Below are 14632 nucleotides of genomic sequence, written 5' to 3'. Positions count from 1 at the left end.
TTTAAATTTTTTTTTTTTTACGGGGTTTAAATTTTTACTTTATTTTACACTAGTCCACTAAGAGAAATGAAACCCAGCAGAATCTTCTTATCACCAGTGATCAGTCACATTATCACAAAATCCAACCGAGGGCTGCCGTTCCTAACCAGAAACATTTTTTTTTTGTACATGCTGTTGTTAAACAGCTGTAAAAAAAATGTTCTCCTTCAGATATTCATCTTAATTTTTCGTATTTTATTCGTGATACATGGGGCTTCATTTTTAGGTCACTGCTATATGCGCTTTTTATTTTGCTAATATCGGGTGACATCAGTGGGAAAATTAGGGAAATAAGTGTGTTTTTCCCATTTCTTTTGACCCCTAAAATACAGTGGCTAGCAAACGTATTCACCCCGCTTGACTTTTTACCTATTTTGTTACATTACAACCGGTGTGTAAGTATTTTTGTAATCCAATTTGTGTGTGATGTATCAGCACTAAATTGTCTTAAGGAAGTGAAGTGAGAAAAATATAGGCATAAATTAAATTTCTGGGATCAAATAACTAAACATCAGCATGTGCCTATGTATTCACCCCTTTGCTCTGAAGCCCCTAAAAATTTCTAGTGCAAGCAATTACCTTTATAAGTCCCATGCTTAGAGAAAGATTGCACACAGGTGGACTTTCTAAGTGCCACTGACTCACTTGTCTGTCAGTATATACACGTTTCCTTTTCTGAAAGGCCACAGCGGCTGCAACACTATTAACAAGAGGCACCACTAACCAAACAACACCATGAAGACCAAGGAGATCTCCAAACAAGTCAGGGACAAAGTTGTTGAGAAGTACAAGTCAGGGTTGGGTTATAAAAAAAATAAATATCCCAATCTTTGATGATCCCCCGGAGCACCATCAAATCCATTATCATCAAATGGAAAGCACATGGTACCACAACAAACCTGTCAAGTGAGGGCGCCCACCAAAGCTCTCAGTCTGGGAAAGAAGTGCATTAATCAGAGAGGCAGCACAGAGACCAAAGGTAACCCTGGAGAAGCTGCAGAGACTGGAGTATCTGTCCATATAACCACAATAAGCCGTACACTCCATAGAGGTGGCCTTTAAGGAAGAGTAGACAGAAAAAAAACGTCACTTACACACAAAAGTTGTAAAGCTCGTTTTGAGTTTGCCAAATAATGTGGGAGACTCCCCAAATGTATGAAGGAAGGTGCTGTGGTCAGATGAGACCAAAATTGAACTTTTTGGCCACCAAGGTAAACGCTATGTCTGGTGCCAAACCAACACAGCTTATCACCCCAAGAACACCATTCTCACAGTGAAACGTGGTGGCAGCATCTTGCTGTGGGGGTGTTTTTCTGCAGCAGTGACAGGGAAAATAGTCAGAGTCGAAGGGAAGGTGGATGGTGCAAAATACAGGGATACTCTGGAGCAAAACCTGTTTCAGTCTGTCAGTGATTTGAGACTTGGACAGAGGTTCACCTTCTAACAAGACAAAAAACCAAAGCATACTGCTAAAGCAACACTCGAGTGGTTTAAGGGGAAACATGTAAATGTTCTGGAGTGGCCGAGTCACAGCCCAGACATTAATCCAATTGAGAATCGGTGGTCAGACTTGAAGATTGCTGTTCACCAGACGAAACCATCTAACTTGAAGGTGCTATAGCAGTTTTTCCTTGAGGAATGGGCAAAATCCCAGTGGAAAGATGTGGAAAGGTCATAGAAACTTATCCAAAGCAACTTGTAGCTGTAATTGCCGCAAAAGGAGGCTCTACAAAGTGCTGACTTTAGTGGGGTGAATAATTATGCACACTGAAGTTTTCAGTTATTTTGTCCTATTTGTTGTTTGCTTCACAATAAAAAAACAAACAAACATATGCTCACAGTTGTAGGCATGTTCTTTACTTAGTTACGTAGGTTGAATAAAGACCTAGGTCCATCAAGTTCAACCTTCCATCAACATAATCTGACGCAAACCCTCAAAAACAAAAATAAACTGTGAAATTCCAGGCTGTGGGGTAGCAAAGCTCAAAAAATGCCAAGGGTGGTGGGAGAGTGGGGGGGTCAACACTTTTGCAAGGCACTGTACATCTAAAAACTTGTTCCCGATTCTGTAACAATTTTCATATATTGGACAAGTTTTATTTATGGGGGCGAAGCTAGAAACAGTGATTTGGATTGACAGTGGCATTTCTATTTATTACCTGCTTTTTTCTTTGTTAATTCATTGCATTTTTCTTTTTTTTTTTTTTTAAACATTGTCGTTTCCCCCTCTCTCCCCTCCACCCAGAAGGTCATAAAAGACTTTTGAGGGGCGCATTTCAATATTCAAATATTTTTACTTCTCTTGTAACTAGGGCTGGTGTATTCTTCCCAGTTACAGGGGAAATGCAGACCTGGCTGGGTCTCCTATGACCCTGCAGCTCCTGCTCCCTCCCTGTATACAGCAATCATGACTGCTGTGTATGGAGGAGTCAGCTCTTCCTATTACTGAATACGGAGCTTTGTTAGCTCTGTATATACAGCTGAGTAATAAACAGTCTGTGCCTTCTCTATGGCCACTCAGGCTACAGGGATCCTCACCCTCACAGCTACACGATCACTTGTAGCTGTGGAATTCCGCAGTAGAAGCGGGTCCACTCGGATGTTAAAAGTCTGTGTGTGGTCCCAGCTACGCCAAAATGTGTAGAGCTGGGAGCATAATTCCACAGCTTGTCTAATTCATGACGAACTGTAGTGCTCATTATGCCAGAAATCTTACTCCAGTCAGGAACTGGTGTAAGATTCCTGGTGTGACACACTATTTGTCATACGCGCTAGATTCATGAAGAGGTATGCACCGCGTAATGAATGAGGAGCGTCTGACTCCACCATGCCCTCTTATGAAGAATGACAGTAATATCGCCGGTCTTGATGACTCGGGGCCATAGTGCTTTAATGTCGCCGATGCTCTGCTCAATCAGTAACTGCAGAGCTCCAAACCTCCTATGGCATTAAACGGGTTGTCCAACTTTGGGGACAATAATTATTTTTTTACTTAAATGCATGTATTTTTGCAATTGGGTTTCTTTAAAAATGTTGCACAGTTTTACTTTTTACAGGCTCTTTGTTTCAGGAGCTCAGAAAAATACAGACAAGCGAGTTACTAACACTCCTGTCATTTAATTTGAATGAACTCAATAATTCATTCTGCAGCCAACAACAGACAGTACACCACAAAGGGTATAGAAGGTAAATGGTGCAAAATGTTTAATAAACACAATTGAAAAAAATGTTTTGTAACCAAATTACACGCATTTAAGTAATAACAAAATGACTCTAAACCCCTTTTAACATCAGCAATAAAAAAAAACTGTGCTGGAAGCTTAAAGGGGTTGGCCAGGTTTGGCGCAAAAATCTGCAGTGACACTATGTTACTCCCCTTCGCCTGGATCAATGTGCTGGATTACAGGCTACAAGAAGCACAGACCCTGTGTCTTTACTTGCACAGTCTTTGACTTGACCGTAAAGGCTCATACCCATGTGTGTGAAAAAAAAAACGTTCCGATATCTGGACCGAAAAATCGGACGAGTGTCATGCGATTTTCATGAGGACAATGCGATTTTTCACACCTAGCATCCGTATGAAATGCGTTTTTTTTTTTCTCTGCAACTATTATTTTGCAATCATTTACAAACCCATTTACAGTGTTCTATGCTACAGAATGGTAATATAGTCTTAAAAATCGGATGGTCCATATGCCGTCTGTTTTTTTTCTCTCTCACACCCATTGACTTGCATTGGCGAGTCTCGTCCGAGATATGCGGCAATACGCAGCATGCGATGAGATGTGCCTCATAGAATAACATTGGTCAGAGTGCAATCTGATTATTTTATTGGATTGCACTCGTCCTTTTTTCTCGCATACGAGTATGAGCGCTAAGAGAAAGATCGATAAGATTATCTTAAACTGGGCCCAATAAGGTTTCTCACTTTGAGTCCGTGGTTTGCAACCAATACTGTGAAGTGTTATACTATGCAGATATTTGTAGTTTTGACTACAGCTAAAATGTCATTGGTAGCAGGCCATTAACTAAAAAGAGCACTTTTCATTTACATTCATTAAAAAAAAGGGCATTCACAGAAGAATGTCGCTCCAAGTAGCAGTGTCCAGTCCAAACATTGCAGAAACCAGAAAGTCACATAGTGATAGACTTCCAGTGCTAGGGTTGTGGTTCTGTGAATGATAGAGGGACATCAATTCAAAGCAACCCAAAAACGTAGTCACGGACAGCAAATTTCGGTACAAGTCCTGCGTGGTGGTCAGTTTATTTTAATCCCTTAATCAACACGAATTCACCATTTTACTGACCAGAAGAATAAGAATAGTTCTCACCCACAGGTGGAAATGCATGGGAGGCACCCTGCTGCAGCAGCCATGATTTATCACCAATTATGGCCGCTTAACCCCCTGAATGCTGCAACAGCGGCATCTAGGTGATTAACAGGAGCGAGCGCCGTCTTTCACCACATAGACAACCCTTGAACACAATAGTGTGGTCCCTATAGTTGCAATGGCAAATGTACAGTTTAATTTTTTGGGGTTGTAGATCAGCATGAAGCAGGAACCAAATTAAAGTAGAATTGTGAGAACTACAAATCAATGTATTGTCCATTGTTCCAGATCCCCTCCACTGTACACTGCTAGGACAGAGGTGACGCCAGCGTTCACCATGAAATCGCATCCTAAAGGAGTTGGAACAAGACTACATTGCCACATTCCTGTGAATTTTACCAACAAGGTTTTTTTCTGAGGTGTCATTCTAGTTCTGCGTTTTTTCCACATTGTTTTTTTTTTTTTCCTGAAGAAACCAATAAAAAGACCCCCTGGAATACCAGACGTTTTTTATTTAAGCTTATTTGTAAGCAACAGATCTATAGGACACCGAAGCAAAATTGGAAGTCTTCAGATTTGCATCCATGGTCACAGATTTCCATTGACTTGTAGGGCAGAGACTTATCTGCAATCGTTGATCACAATTGGATCTCTGATTTTAGATCCATTCAATTCTATGGGTCTGTATGCTTTATTATTATTATACTCTTAGAACTCCAGTTTCTGTTTTCATATCATTCTGATTCTGGAATTTTTGTTCAACAAAGAACAATAATTTACTGTAGATAATTATGTAACGAATCGTTACCTAATCTAAAAAAAAAAAAAATTTAACTAAGTAAGAAAGCATGGAAGAGCCGCCTTCAAATCGAGTGAAATAATAGGAAGGTGGTGGAGTGTTGTGCTGCTCATCGGTAGCCTGCTATCTGCTGTGTGAATGCAGACCTGTGCCACTAGTAGGTAATCTGTAGGCTGTGTGTACCAGTTTGTGCATGTATGTAATCTGTAGGCTGTGTGTACCAGTTTGTGCATGTATGTAATCTGTAGGCTGTGTGTACCAGTTTGTGCATGTATGTAATCTGTAGGCTGTGTGTACCAGTTTGTGCATGTATGTAATCTGTAGGCTGTGTGTACCAGTTTGTGCATGTATGTAATCTGTAGGCTGTGTGTACCAGTTTGTGCATGTATGTAATCTGTAGGCTGTGTGTACCAGTTTGTGCATGTATGTAATCTGTAGGCTGTGTGTACCAGTTTGTGCATGTATGTAATCTGTAGGCTGTGTGTACCAGTTTGTGCATGTATGTAATCTGTAGGCTGTGTGTACCAGTTTGTGCATGTATGTAATCTGTAGGCTGTGTGTACCAGTTTGTGCATGTATGTAATCTGTAGGCTGTGTGTACCAGTTTGTGCATGTATGTTCGCCTGTCTTTGTGTACTAAGGCGTGGCAGCGTGTTTACATAAGCACTGTTGGCACACTGGCCTCTCCTTCTCTATAATCCTGTTAGCTGGCAGCCTCCTTTCTCTAGGCTTCTTAGTGAGTATTTGTAAACTAGATATCTAATGGAAAATTATAGGAAAATTATAGTGAAAGCCATGATGAGAAAATCAGATTACCCCCAATTCAATTCTGCCATCCCAGCCCACACAGTGCGTTCTCCATTTTTTTTCCCATAAATGCCAATGCCAGGGGTCCCTATAATCAAATAAAATTGAAAATCATCTTCCCATTAAATTCAATTAGCTGCAATTTCTAAAGCCTATCAGAGATTTTAATTACTAAATTATAAAATTCTCCAATGCTAAATTGAAGACCCGAAAAAAAACGTGCATCTTTGCATTTCAGTGAAAAATACAGCGTAAGACCTTGGATGGCTGTGTTCCTCAGTCGTCTGAATGTGACAGTCTCCCTGTCCTGTAATTACAGCAGTCAGCATGCCGGCACCGTACCTTGGATGAGGACAAGGTGTAACACGACCCATACCTGTTGCTTTACCTCCTCTCTTAGGTGCCCTAAGGCTCAACGCTAATTGTGACTTCATTGTTGTCTAGAAATATGTAAATTAATAGGTGCGTTAATTTTATCAAATCGGGTCTAGGGTAAAATACAATGCAAAACATTTTAAGTTCATTGTCATAGATGAGAAATTTCTGGGGAGGAGGCACTATCTTTAGAAGACATATTTGGAAGACCTGTTTTATTATGTTTTCTTTGTGTTCATTGGTCTTGTTAAGGCTCTTACTTACTTACATTACTGTGCAAAAGTTTTAGGCAGGTGTGAAAAAATGCTAGAAAGTAACAAGCTGTGAAAAATAGTGTTAATAGTCAGTTAATGAACAAAAGAGAAGTCTAAATCCCATCAATATTTGGTTACTGCAGGTCGCCTCCATCACTTCTTCTAGTACCAAGAAATGACAATCAGCTCACCTGTCTGCTGCACAGCAAAAAGCCCTATATAGTGATACAAGAAGACCCATGTAGAAGCCAGCACTCTTCCATTCTTATATACATTTTTAATTATTTTTGTTGCAGCTCTTTATCTCTCATGTTCTTTTAGTTCAACAATAAACATAATTTTTTATGGAATATTAAGACTCCTACGTGGATCTACTTTTATCACTTCTTCTCGGTGACTTGTACACAGTTTATAAAGGAACTTGGCAGGAGGTTGTTCCAAACATCTTTGAGAACGAACCCCAGATCTTCTGTGTATGAGGCTTGTGCAGATCCTTTTGTGTTTTTCCAATACAGACTGGATGATGTGCAATCAGGGCTCTATAGGGCCGGATCATAAATTCTAGGTTTCCTTGTTCATCTTTAAGTTGATGATAGATCGTAATAACATTGACTGTATGTTTGATGGGTAACTATATATCTGCCTGTATTTCTCAGTATTAAGGACACCATTAGTCTTGACCCAAACTTGCTGGACTCTCCACCATGGTTCACTGTTCCAGCAGACACTTATTATTGTGACGCTCTCCGGCCTCTGGTGAACAGACTGCTTCTGTTGCAGACAAATATTTCACATTGTGACTCCACAGTCCAAAGTAGCTGCTACCATTTTTCTGCACCCCGGTTACTATATTTTCGTGCATAATTGAGCTGCTTGGCCTGGTTTCCATGTCGAAAGTATGGTTTTTGGCCTTAATTCTTCCAAGGAGTCCGCTTTTGATCAAACTTCTCCGAATATTGGATGGGTGTAGCTGGTCCCACTGGTTGCTGCCAGGTCTGAGCTGATGGGATTGCTGGACATCTTCCCGTTTCATGATGTGTCTCAGCTGCTGCACTAAGTTTCCTTTGCAGACAGCTGCAATTATGGTTCGCAGCGTTGCCCATTTCTTGGTGTCCTCAGTGCTCAGAAATATAGGCCGATAGTCATCCATCATGGAGGCGTCTGATTGAATCCAAATTATTCTATAGCAGGAGAGCAATCACAATCATAAAGACAATGTCATTAAGAAATATCTTAAACGTTACAAAAAACAAGGAGTACTATAAAGTCCCCACAGAGTCCCGATCTCAACGTCATTCAGTATTTGTGGGATTACAATAAGAGATGGAAGGATTTGCCCCAGCCTACCTACATTCACAGGAGATCTGTGGTTAGTTCTTCAAGATGTTTGGAACAACCTCCTGCTGAGTTCCTTTAAAACTGTGTACAAGTGACAGGTATACCTAGATGAATTGATGCTTTGATGATGTTCTGAAGGCAAGGTGTGGTCACACCAAATATTGATTTGATTTAGATTTCTCTTTTGTGCATTTACTTTGCCTTTTGATGCACAGTACTGTGTAATGTAAAATTCGTCAACGACGGTGACATCAGAGTACCTATCTGAGACCGTATCGACGCATGGTGTTCTGCCTGCTAACATCATGGTAGTGAACAAGAAAATGATAAGAGTCAAGGATGCACACAGTTCGCTGCATGAGAACATAAATAATAATTTCTGACAAAAGGTCAGAATTCTCTGTGGTAACTGGATGTAACATATAATCCTACACGAGATTAGTTGGATTATAGACAGTGAAATCCCATCAAATGTAAAACAGACAAGATTAACAGTTACCAATCAGTCAAACAGCGTAGAAGAAGGAAAGTTTATAGAATTGCTGATCTTACAATGAGGATGCATCTATCTAAAAAGGCGGTCAGGTTTGAATATCTATATTCATTGAAGGGAATGTATCATCTATACCGATTTTAATAATAATAAATTAAATAGTACCAACACTACAAGAAGAATACAAACCAGTGAATAGCCTATCATCATCTTTCCACCCGCCCACCAACCCTTATTAAACTTTGTCCATATCCCCAAAATTTTCTATTTTGTCAGAACTTTTACAATACCCAAAACTGGTGACAAACCAACTGGTTCCATGTATAGAATGCAGTAGAAAAGTTAACTCCCTAGCAGGATACTTTATTTTAAAGCCCTCCTTACATTTTACAAAATGGTGGTTTGGCTGACCGTTCAAGCAAGCAGCTCTCTCTGCCGCCTCCTCCATACACAGGAGCATGCTCACTCGGTTGAACATAACAGTTGGTCTCAGAGAGCTGGTGACAGGCATCTCTGGCAGTGGCTTATCTTTTAGAGAACAAAAGGATCGACCGTTCAAAATCAGACACAGCCTGACTTGTGTCTCAACTGAAAGAGGAGCTGTAGCTTAAGTACACATACCTCAGCGAGCTGAGGAGAAGGAATATGATAGGAGAATAAATAAATATGGTCAGTTGACTGAGCACAAATGATTTTTTTTCTCCAGCCTCAATCCCTGTGCACAGTCTGCGAAGAGACTTATTTATTCTCCTAGCAGCTCACTGAGGTATATGTGATTATGATATAGCTCCTCTGTCAGTTGAGACACAGGGCGGGCTGTAGTCTGACAACAAACAACTCCCGGGACCTGACATGTGATTAGGACAGGCTGCCATTTGAGTTACATGACAGAGGCCATTTTATTAAATTCTTGGAGAGCCCCTTTAATGATAGAAAGATATTTAGTTCCTTTCCCACTAATAAGTGCACCTTCTTGCAGAAATTAATAGAGGGACAAGCCCAATGCGTATGGAATATATTTGTTTTAACATAATATTGTTTTGGAATAATTAAAACAGTGATATATTTTTAATGGTTTTATTTTTTGGATGTCGATTTTGGTTGTTGATTCTGTTTTCTGTACATGATTATGGAGGCAGCCATATTGCCTAAGCTGCCGGTAAACAGAAGAATGGAGCATAGCAAAACTATAGACTGGAGATCATTTGTTGATTTCTATGAGATAATGTTTAGGAGGTGAGCTGTGACATCACCTAAATGGTGGATTCTGTGCCATCAGCTGTATATAGAGGTGTTATCAGTCATTGTACAGCAGGAGTAGGAGGTGAGCTGTGACATCACCTAAATGGTGGATTCTGTGCCATCAGCTGTATATAGAGGTGTTATCAGTCATTGTACAGCAGGAGTAGGAGGTGAGCTGTGACATCACCTAAATGGTGGATTCTGTGCCATCAGCTGTATATAGAGGTGTTATCAGTCATTGTACAGCAGGAGTAGGAGGTGAGCTGTGACATCACCTAAATGGTGGATTCTGTGCCATCAGCTGTATATAGAGGTGTTATCAGTCATTGTACAGCAGGAGTAGGAGGTGCGCTGTGACATCACCTATCTACTGTATATAAAGGTGTTTTCAGTCATTGTACAAGAAAGAGGTGATCCTCGCCTATTGTGGATCCTTTGTTAGGCTATATTCACATGTCCAGTAATCATCAGTTAGAACGGATCCAGCAACAATCCGTTGGCAAAAAAAGTTGTGCACACCCAACTATTTTGTCCATTTTTCAAAAACGGATTTCAGATGGACTAGACATGTGGACATTCAAGTAATCATCTATCTGAAACTGATCCGGTAAGAAAAAAAAAAGGGTCCGTTTCAAACGGGAGAACAACAAATACCTAAATAACAGATCCGTTAATCAATGTTAACCCCTTCCCGACCTTGGAAGCACTCAGTACGTCCTGGTTCGGAAGTGCTTCCTGACCTTGGATGTACTACGTGATCGCGGCCGGGTGTCTGCTGATTCTGACAGCTTTCAGTGCCAAGAGCGGTGCCCACGATCGCAGCATTTAGCGAGCAGGCAAAGGGACAGAAGCCCCTCTGCTCTTGGATCAGAGACCCCGCAATGTCATCGCGGGGGCCCTATCGTTGCCATGGTGATGCATTGACTACATCCGGGTCACCAGGCACTATTAAGTTAGATCATACGCAGTGCACGGTCTAACGAACTTGTGTCAGTGCAGAACTGACAGTTGCAAAGCATAGCAATGCTCCTGCATTGTTATGCTTTGTAACTGCAATCAGACAGCTAAATGTGAAAGTCCTATAGTGGGACTAAGTAAAAAAAAAAAAAAATCTAAATATATTGTACTGATAAATTTGTAATTTTATGTGAAAAAAAAATATATAAAAGTACACATTTGGTATCACCACGTCCGGAACGACCTTCCCATAAAACTGTCACACTAGTTAACCCCAGTGTGAACACCGTAAAAAACGATGCTTTATCATACCGCCAAACAAAAAGTGGAATAAAATGCGATCAAAAAGAATGTAAATAAAAATGTTATCTCTGAAAAAGTCATCTTGTCCCGCAAGAAACAAGCTGCTATACAGCTCCATCCTCCATCAGCCGAAAAATAAAAAAGTTATAGCTCTCAGCAATGCAAAAATAATTATTTTTTCTATAAAATAGTTTTTGTGTAAAAGCGCCTAGACATAAAAATACTATATAAATGTGGCTGTAATCTTACTGACCCGAAAAATAAAGCTGCCTTATCAATTTTACCATACACAGAACGGCATAAAAAAACAATTCCTGAATTGATGGGTTTTGTTCATTTTGCCTCCTTCCCTTCTGAACTTTCCACTGTACCTCAAAAGTAGTTTTCGACCACATATGGGGTATTGGCATACTCAGGAGAAATTGCACAACAAATTTTGGGGTCCATTTTCTCCTCTTACTCTTGTGAAAATAAAAAAAAATGGGGCTAAAAGTAAATTTTTGTGAGAAAAATGTAATTTTTTTAATTTCACTGCTCAATGTTATAAACTTCTGTGAAGCACCTGGGGGTTCAAAGTGTTCACCACACATCTAGATACGTTCCCCGAGGGGTCTAGTTTCCAAAATGGTGTCACTTGTGGGGGGTTTCCACTGTTTAGACACATCAGGGACTCTCCAAACGCAACATGGCGACTGCTAATTATTCCAGCAAATTTTGCATTCAAACAATCAAATGGCGCTCCTTCCCGAGCCCTGCCGTGCGCCTAAACAGTAGTTTTCCCCCACATATGTATCGGTATGCTCTGAATAAATTGCACAACAAATTTTGGAGTCTATTTTTTTCTTGGTACCCTTGCAAAAAAAAAAAAAAAAATGGATCTAAAGTAAAATTTTAGTGAAAAAAAGTTAAATGTTCATTTTTTTCTTCCACATTCCTAAAATCCCTGTGAAGCAACCCGAAGGGTTAATAAACTACTTGAATGTGGTTTTGAGCACCTTAAGTGATGCAGTTTTTAGAATGGTGTCACAGTTACTTCAAATGTGATGTGGTCCCTAAAAAAAAATGGTTTTGCAAAATTTTGTTGGTAAAATGAGAAACAGCTTGTCAACCTTTAACCCTTATAACTTCCTAACAAAAAATAAATGTTCTTTCAAAAAAATGTGCTGATGTAAAGTAGACATGTGGGAAATGTTATTAACTATTTTGTGTGACCTATCTCTCCGATTTAAGCGTATAAGAATTCAAAGTTTGAAAATTGCAAAATTTTCTAAATTTTTGCCAAATCTCATTTTTTTCCACAAATAAATGCAAGTCATATCAAAGAAATGTTACCACTATTATGAAGTACAATATGTCACGAAAAAAACAGTCTCAGAGTCAGTGGGATCAATTGAAGTGTTCCAGAGTTATTACCTTTACTGGTCAGAATTGTAAAAATTGGCCTGATTATTAACGTGCAAACAGCCTTGGGGGTTAAAAAACTGTTCCAGCTGAAACAGACAAAACAGCTACGTTTGTACAAATTTTTTGCTAAGGGATTCCTGCTGGATCTGTTCGAATGGTTGATTACTGGACATGTGAACATCGCCTTCTCTGTATATAGGTATTACCTGTCATTGTAATCCCGCCTGTGACCTGTGGTGGTGATAATGAGATTATATCTGAGAAGTGATCAGTACAGGACAGGAAGCGTCAGTCTGTTATGAGCCCCAGTGGTCACAGTGAAAACTGCAGTATTTCAGGATTATTTTAATATATGTAAAAAAAAAAATATTTAACATACGATACTTAATTTAAATAATAGGTTGTATCGGATAATATTTTCCATTTTATTGTCCCGTTAGTGAAGTTTATTGATTTGCATAATGTCCAAAGCATTTGTAGAAAATAATTCTGTCCCTAGGAGAGCAGCGCACTCATGAATTGTGAATAGTCTCCTTCATTTACACGTCAGGCATGCTCTACTGACAACCGAGACAAGTTATCACCAGACGTCACAATGTCCAATTACGGTAATCAACTAAATTTCTGTTCAGCTACAAACCCAGCAAAGTTACTGCTCATCATTTGTACAATCCCTAAATCAGTTCACTATTGCCAGACTACAATCCATGGCCCTGGGTGACACAAAGCCTAATGTACACGCAGCTGCTTACATTATAAGGGAGACTTTGCTACCAAGGCAAACTGTAACATTATGTATATGTGATCTGCCATCCTCACCTCTCCTTTATATCGTCTGCCATCTTTCTTTATGTCATAAATACGTCACACCATTCCCCATCTGCTGCTCCCTACGTGGCTCCTGCTTCCACCCGGAGCTTCATGACACAGAGTTTGGGCAGTTGCATTTGGCAAGAAGAAAATAAACACATTAATTATACTGGTAAAGGTTTCTTTTTTTCCCTTCATATTAAAACAAAACTGGTCTGACTTGATTCTCTTGTTTAAATCTTTGCCTTTCTTTCAGAATTAGTAATCAGTTTCAGTTGAAAGCTCCCAAAACTTAAGAGTCTCTTTTGCAATAACACAGTTGCAAAATACAGTGAGTATGTATGGCGAGATCAGGATTACAGCTATTGCGTCTGCATCAGTTGTCACTATGATCCGGACACAAATTTTCTCTGGGATACCGTGACAGAGTGGGGGTCAGACGATCGCGGCGTCTGGTTACATGAACTGCTTCACCATCCTATTAAACAGCAGGTTTCCTTGCAGTCATGGCAAGGATTAATCTGTTCAGTTGATCTCGTGGAGCTCTCCATCCTAAATTGTCTCAGCTGTTCAGTGTTGGCCAATCCCCTCTGGTATATATACTGGCCATTGCCACTTGTGAGTTGCCAGTGATAGTTCTACTACCTGGTTTGGTGGTGAGGGAGAAAGTCCAGTGTTGGGAATTGGCGGTTGGAGAGTTTTTCTGGAGATTTCTGCATGGAGTTAGTTTGCATGTTTTTCCTTATCCTCTCACATTTGGTTTCCCCTTCCCATACCTCCTTTGTTTCCCACTCTGTTTTGTGAGTGTATTTGTATGATTGTAGTTTTCTTTTATCCCTGTCTGTTAACCCTGTCTGTCTGGTTAGTGATTTCCTATACACTTCTACCCCTCACCTCCCTGGCTGGGGAGAGGGATCAGATAAAGGTTTAGTTAGAAGCATAGATAGATACGAGAACCCGGCATCTCCACCTTCAGGAGTAATCCAGGGGACAGGGATAGACTACGGCGCCCTTAGTTTGAGGGATCGGGCAGGTGGCCACAGTCCCTTGACACTACGTGACACAAATGTTGAACGTAGCTGTAGCATCGGCGTCTCTGCCTCCTGCCAGTTACCTGCCGAGCCCGCCTGCCTGGAGCTCCTGCCAGTTACCTGCCGTGCCCGCCAGTCTGCCTGCCTGGAGCACCAGCCAGTTACCTGCCGTGCCCACCAGCCTGCCTACCCAAAGCACCTGTCTGACTATCTGCCGTACCTGCCTGCTGATCTACCCGGACCACCCGTCTGCCTTCCTGCCGTGCTCATCCGCTGTACCGGTCAGTTCCTGTCATCTGACCCGTGGGAGTCACCTGCTCTCACACAAGGTCGGTCCCAGAGTGGCACCTGGTTCACCTGCCTGGTCCCTCCCTGGTTCACGGAGTCGACTGAGCCACCGTGTGACCTGGGTCAGGCTGAGTAGGCACTTAGTTACGCCCCTCTGGTCC

General features: G+C 40.8%; 1 protein-coding gene across 9 annotated transcripts in view; it reads right to left on the bottom strand.

The window, feature by feature from the left end:
* Positions 1-14632, bottom strand: part of CASZ1 (castor zinc finger 1) — a 231806-nt gene that overhangs the window by 55065 nt on the left and 162109 nt on the right. Inside the window, exon 5 of one of the 9 annotated variants that reach the window (XM_073657247.1) lies at positions 13162-13259. The exons of the other annotated variants lie outside the window; for them this stretch is intronic. The gene's annotated coding sequence lies outside the window, so the exon portion shown is untranslated. The remainder of the gene's footprint in view (positions 1-13161; positions 13260-14632) is intronic. 9 annotated transcript variants of the gene reach the window in all.

The sequence above is a fragment of the Phyllobates terribilis genome, unplaced genomic scaffold (genome assembly GCF_046119375.1).
Source record: "Phyllobates terribilis strain yellow unplaced genomic scaffold, ASM4611937v1 Scaffold_12__6_contigs__length_324123572, whole genome shotgun sequence".
NCBI lineage: Eukaryota > Metazoa > Chordata > Amphibia > Anura > Dendrobatidae > Phyllobates > Phyllobates terribilis.
Note: the sequence above shows the minus strand (reverse complement) of the source record. Positions and strands in the feature narration are given on the sequence as shown.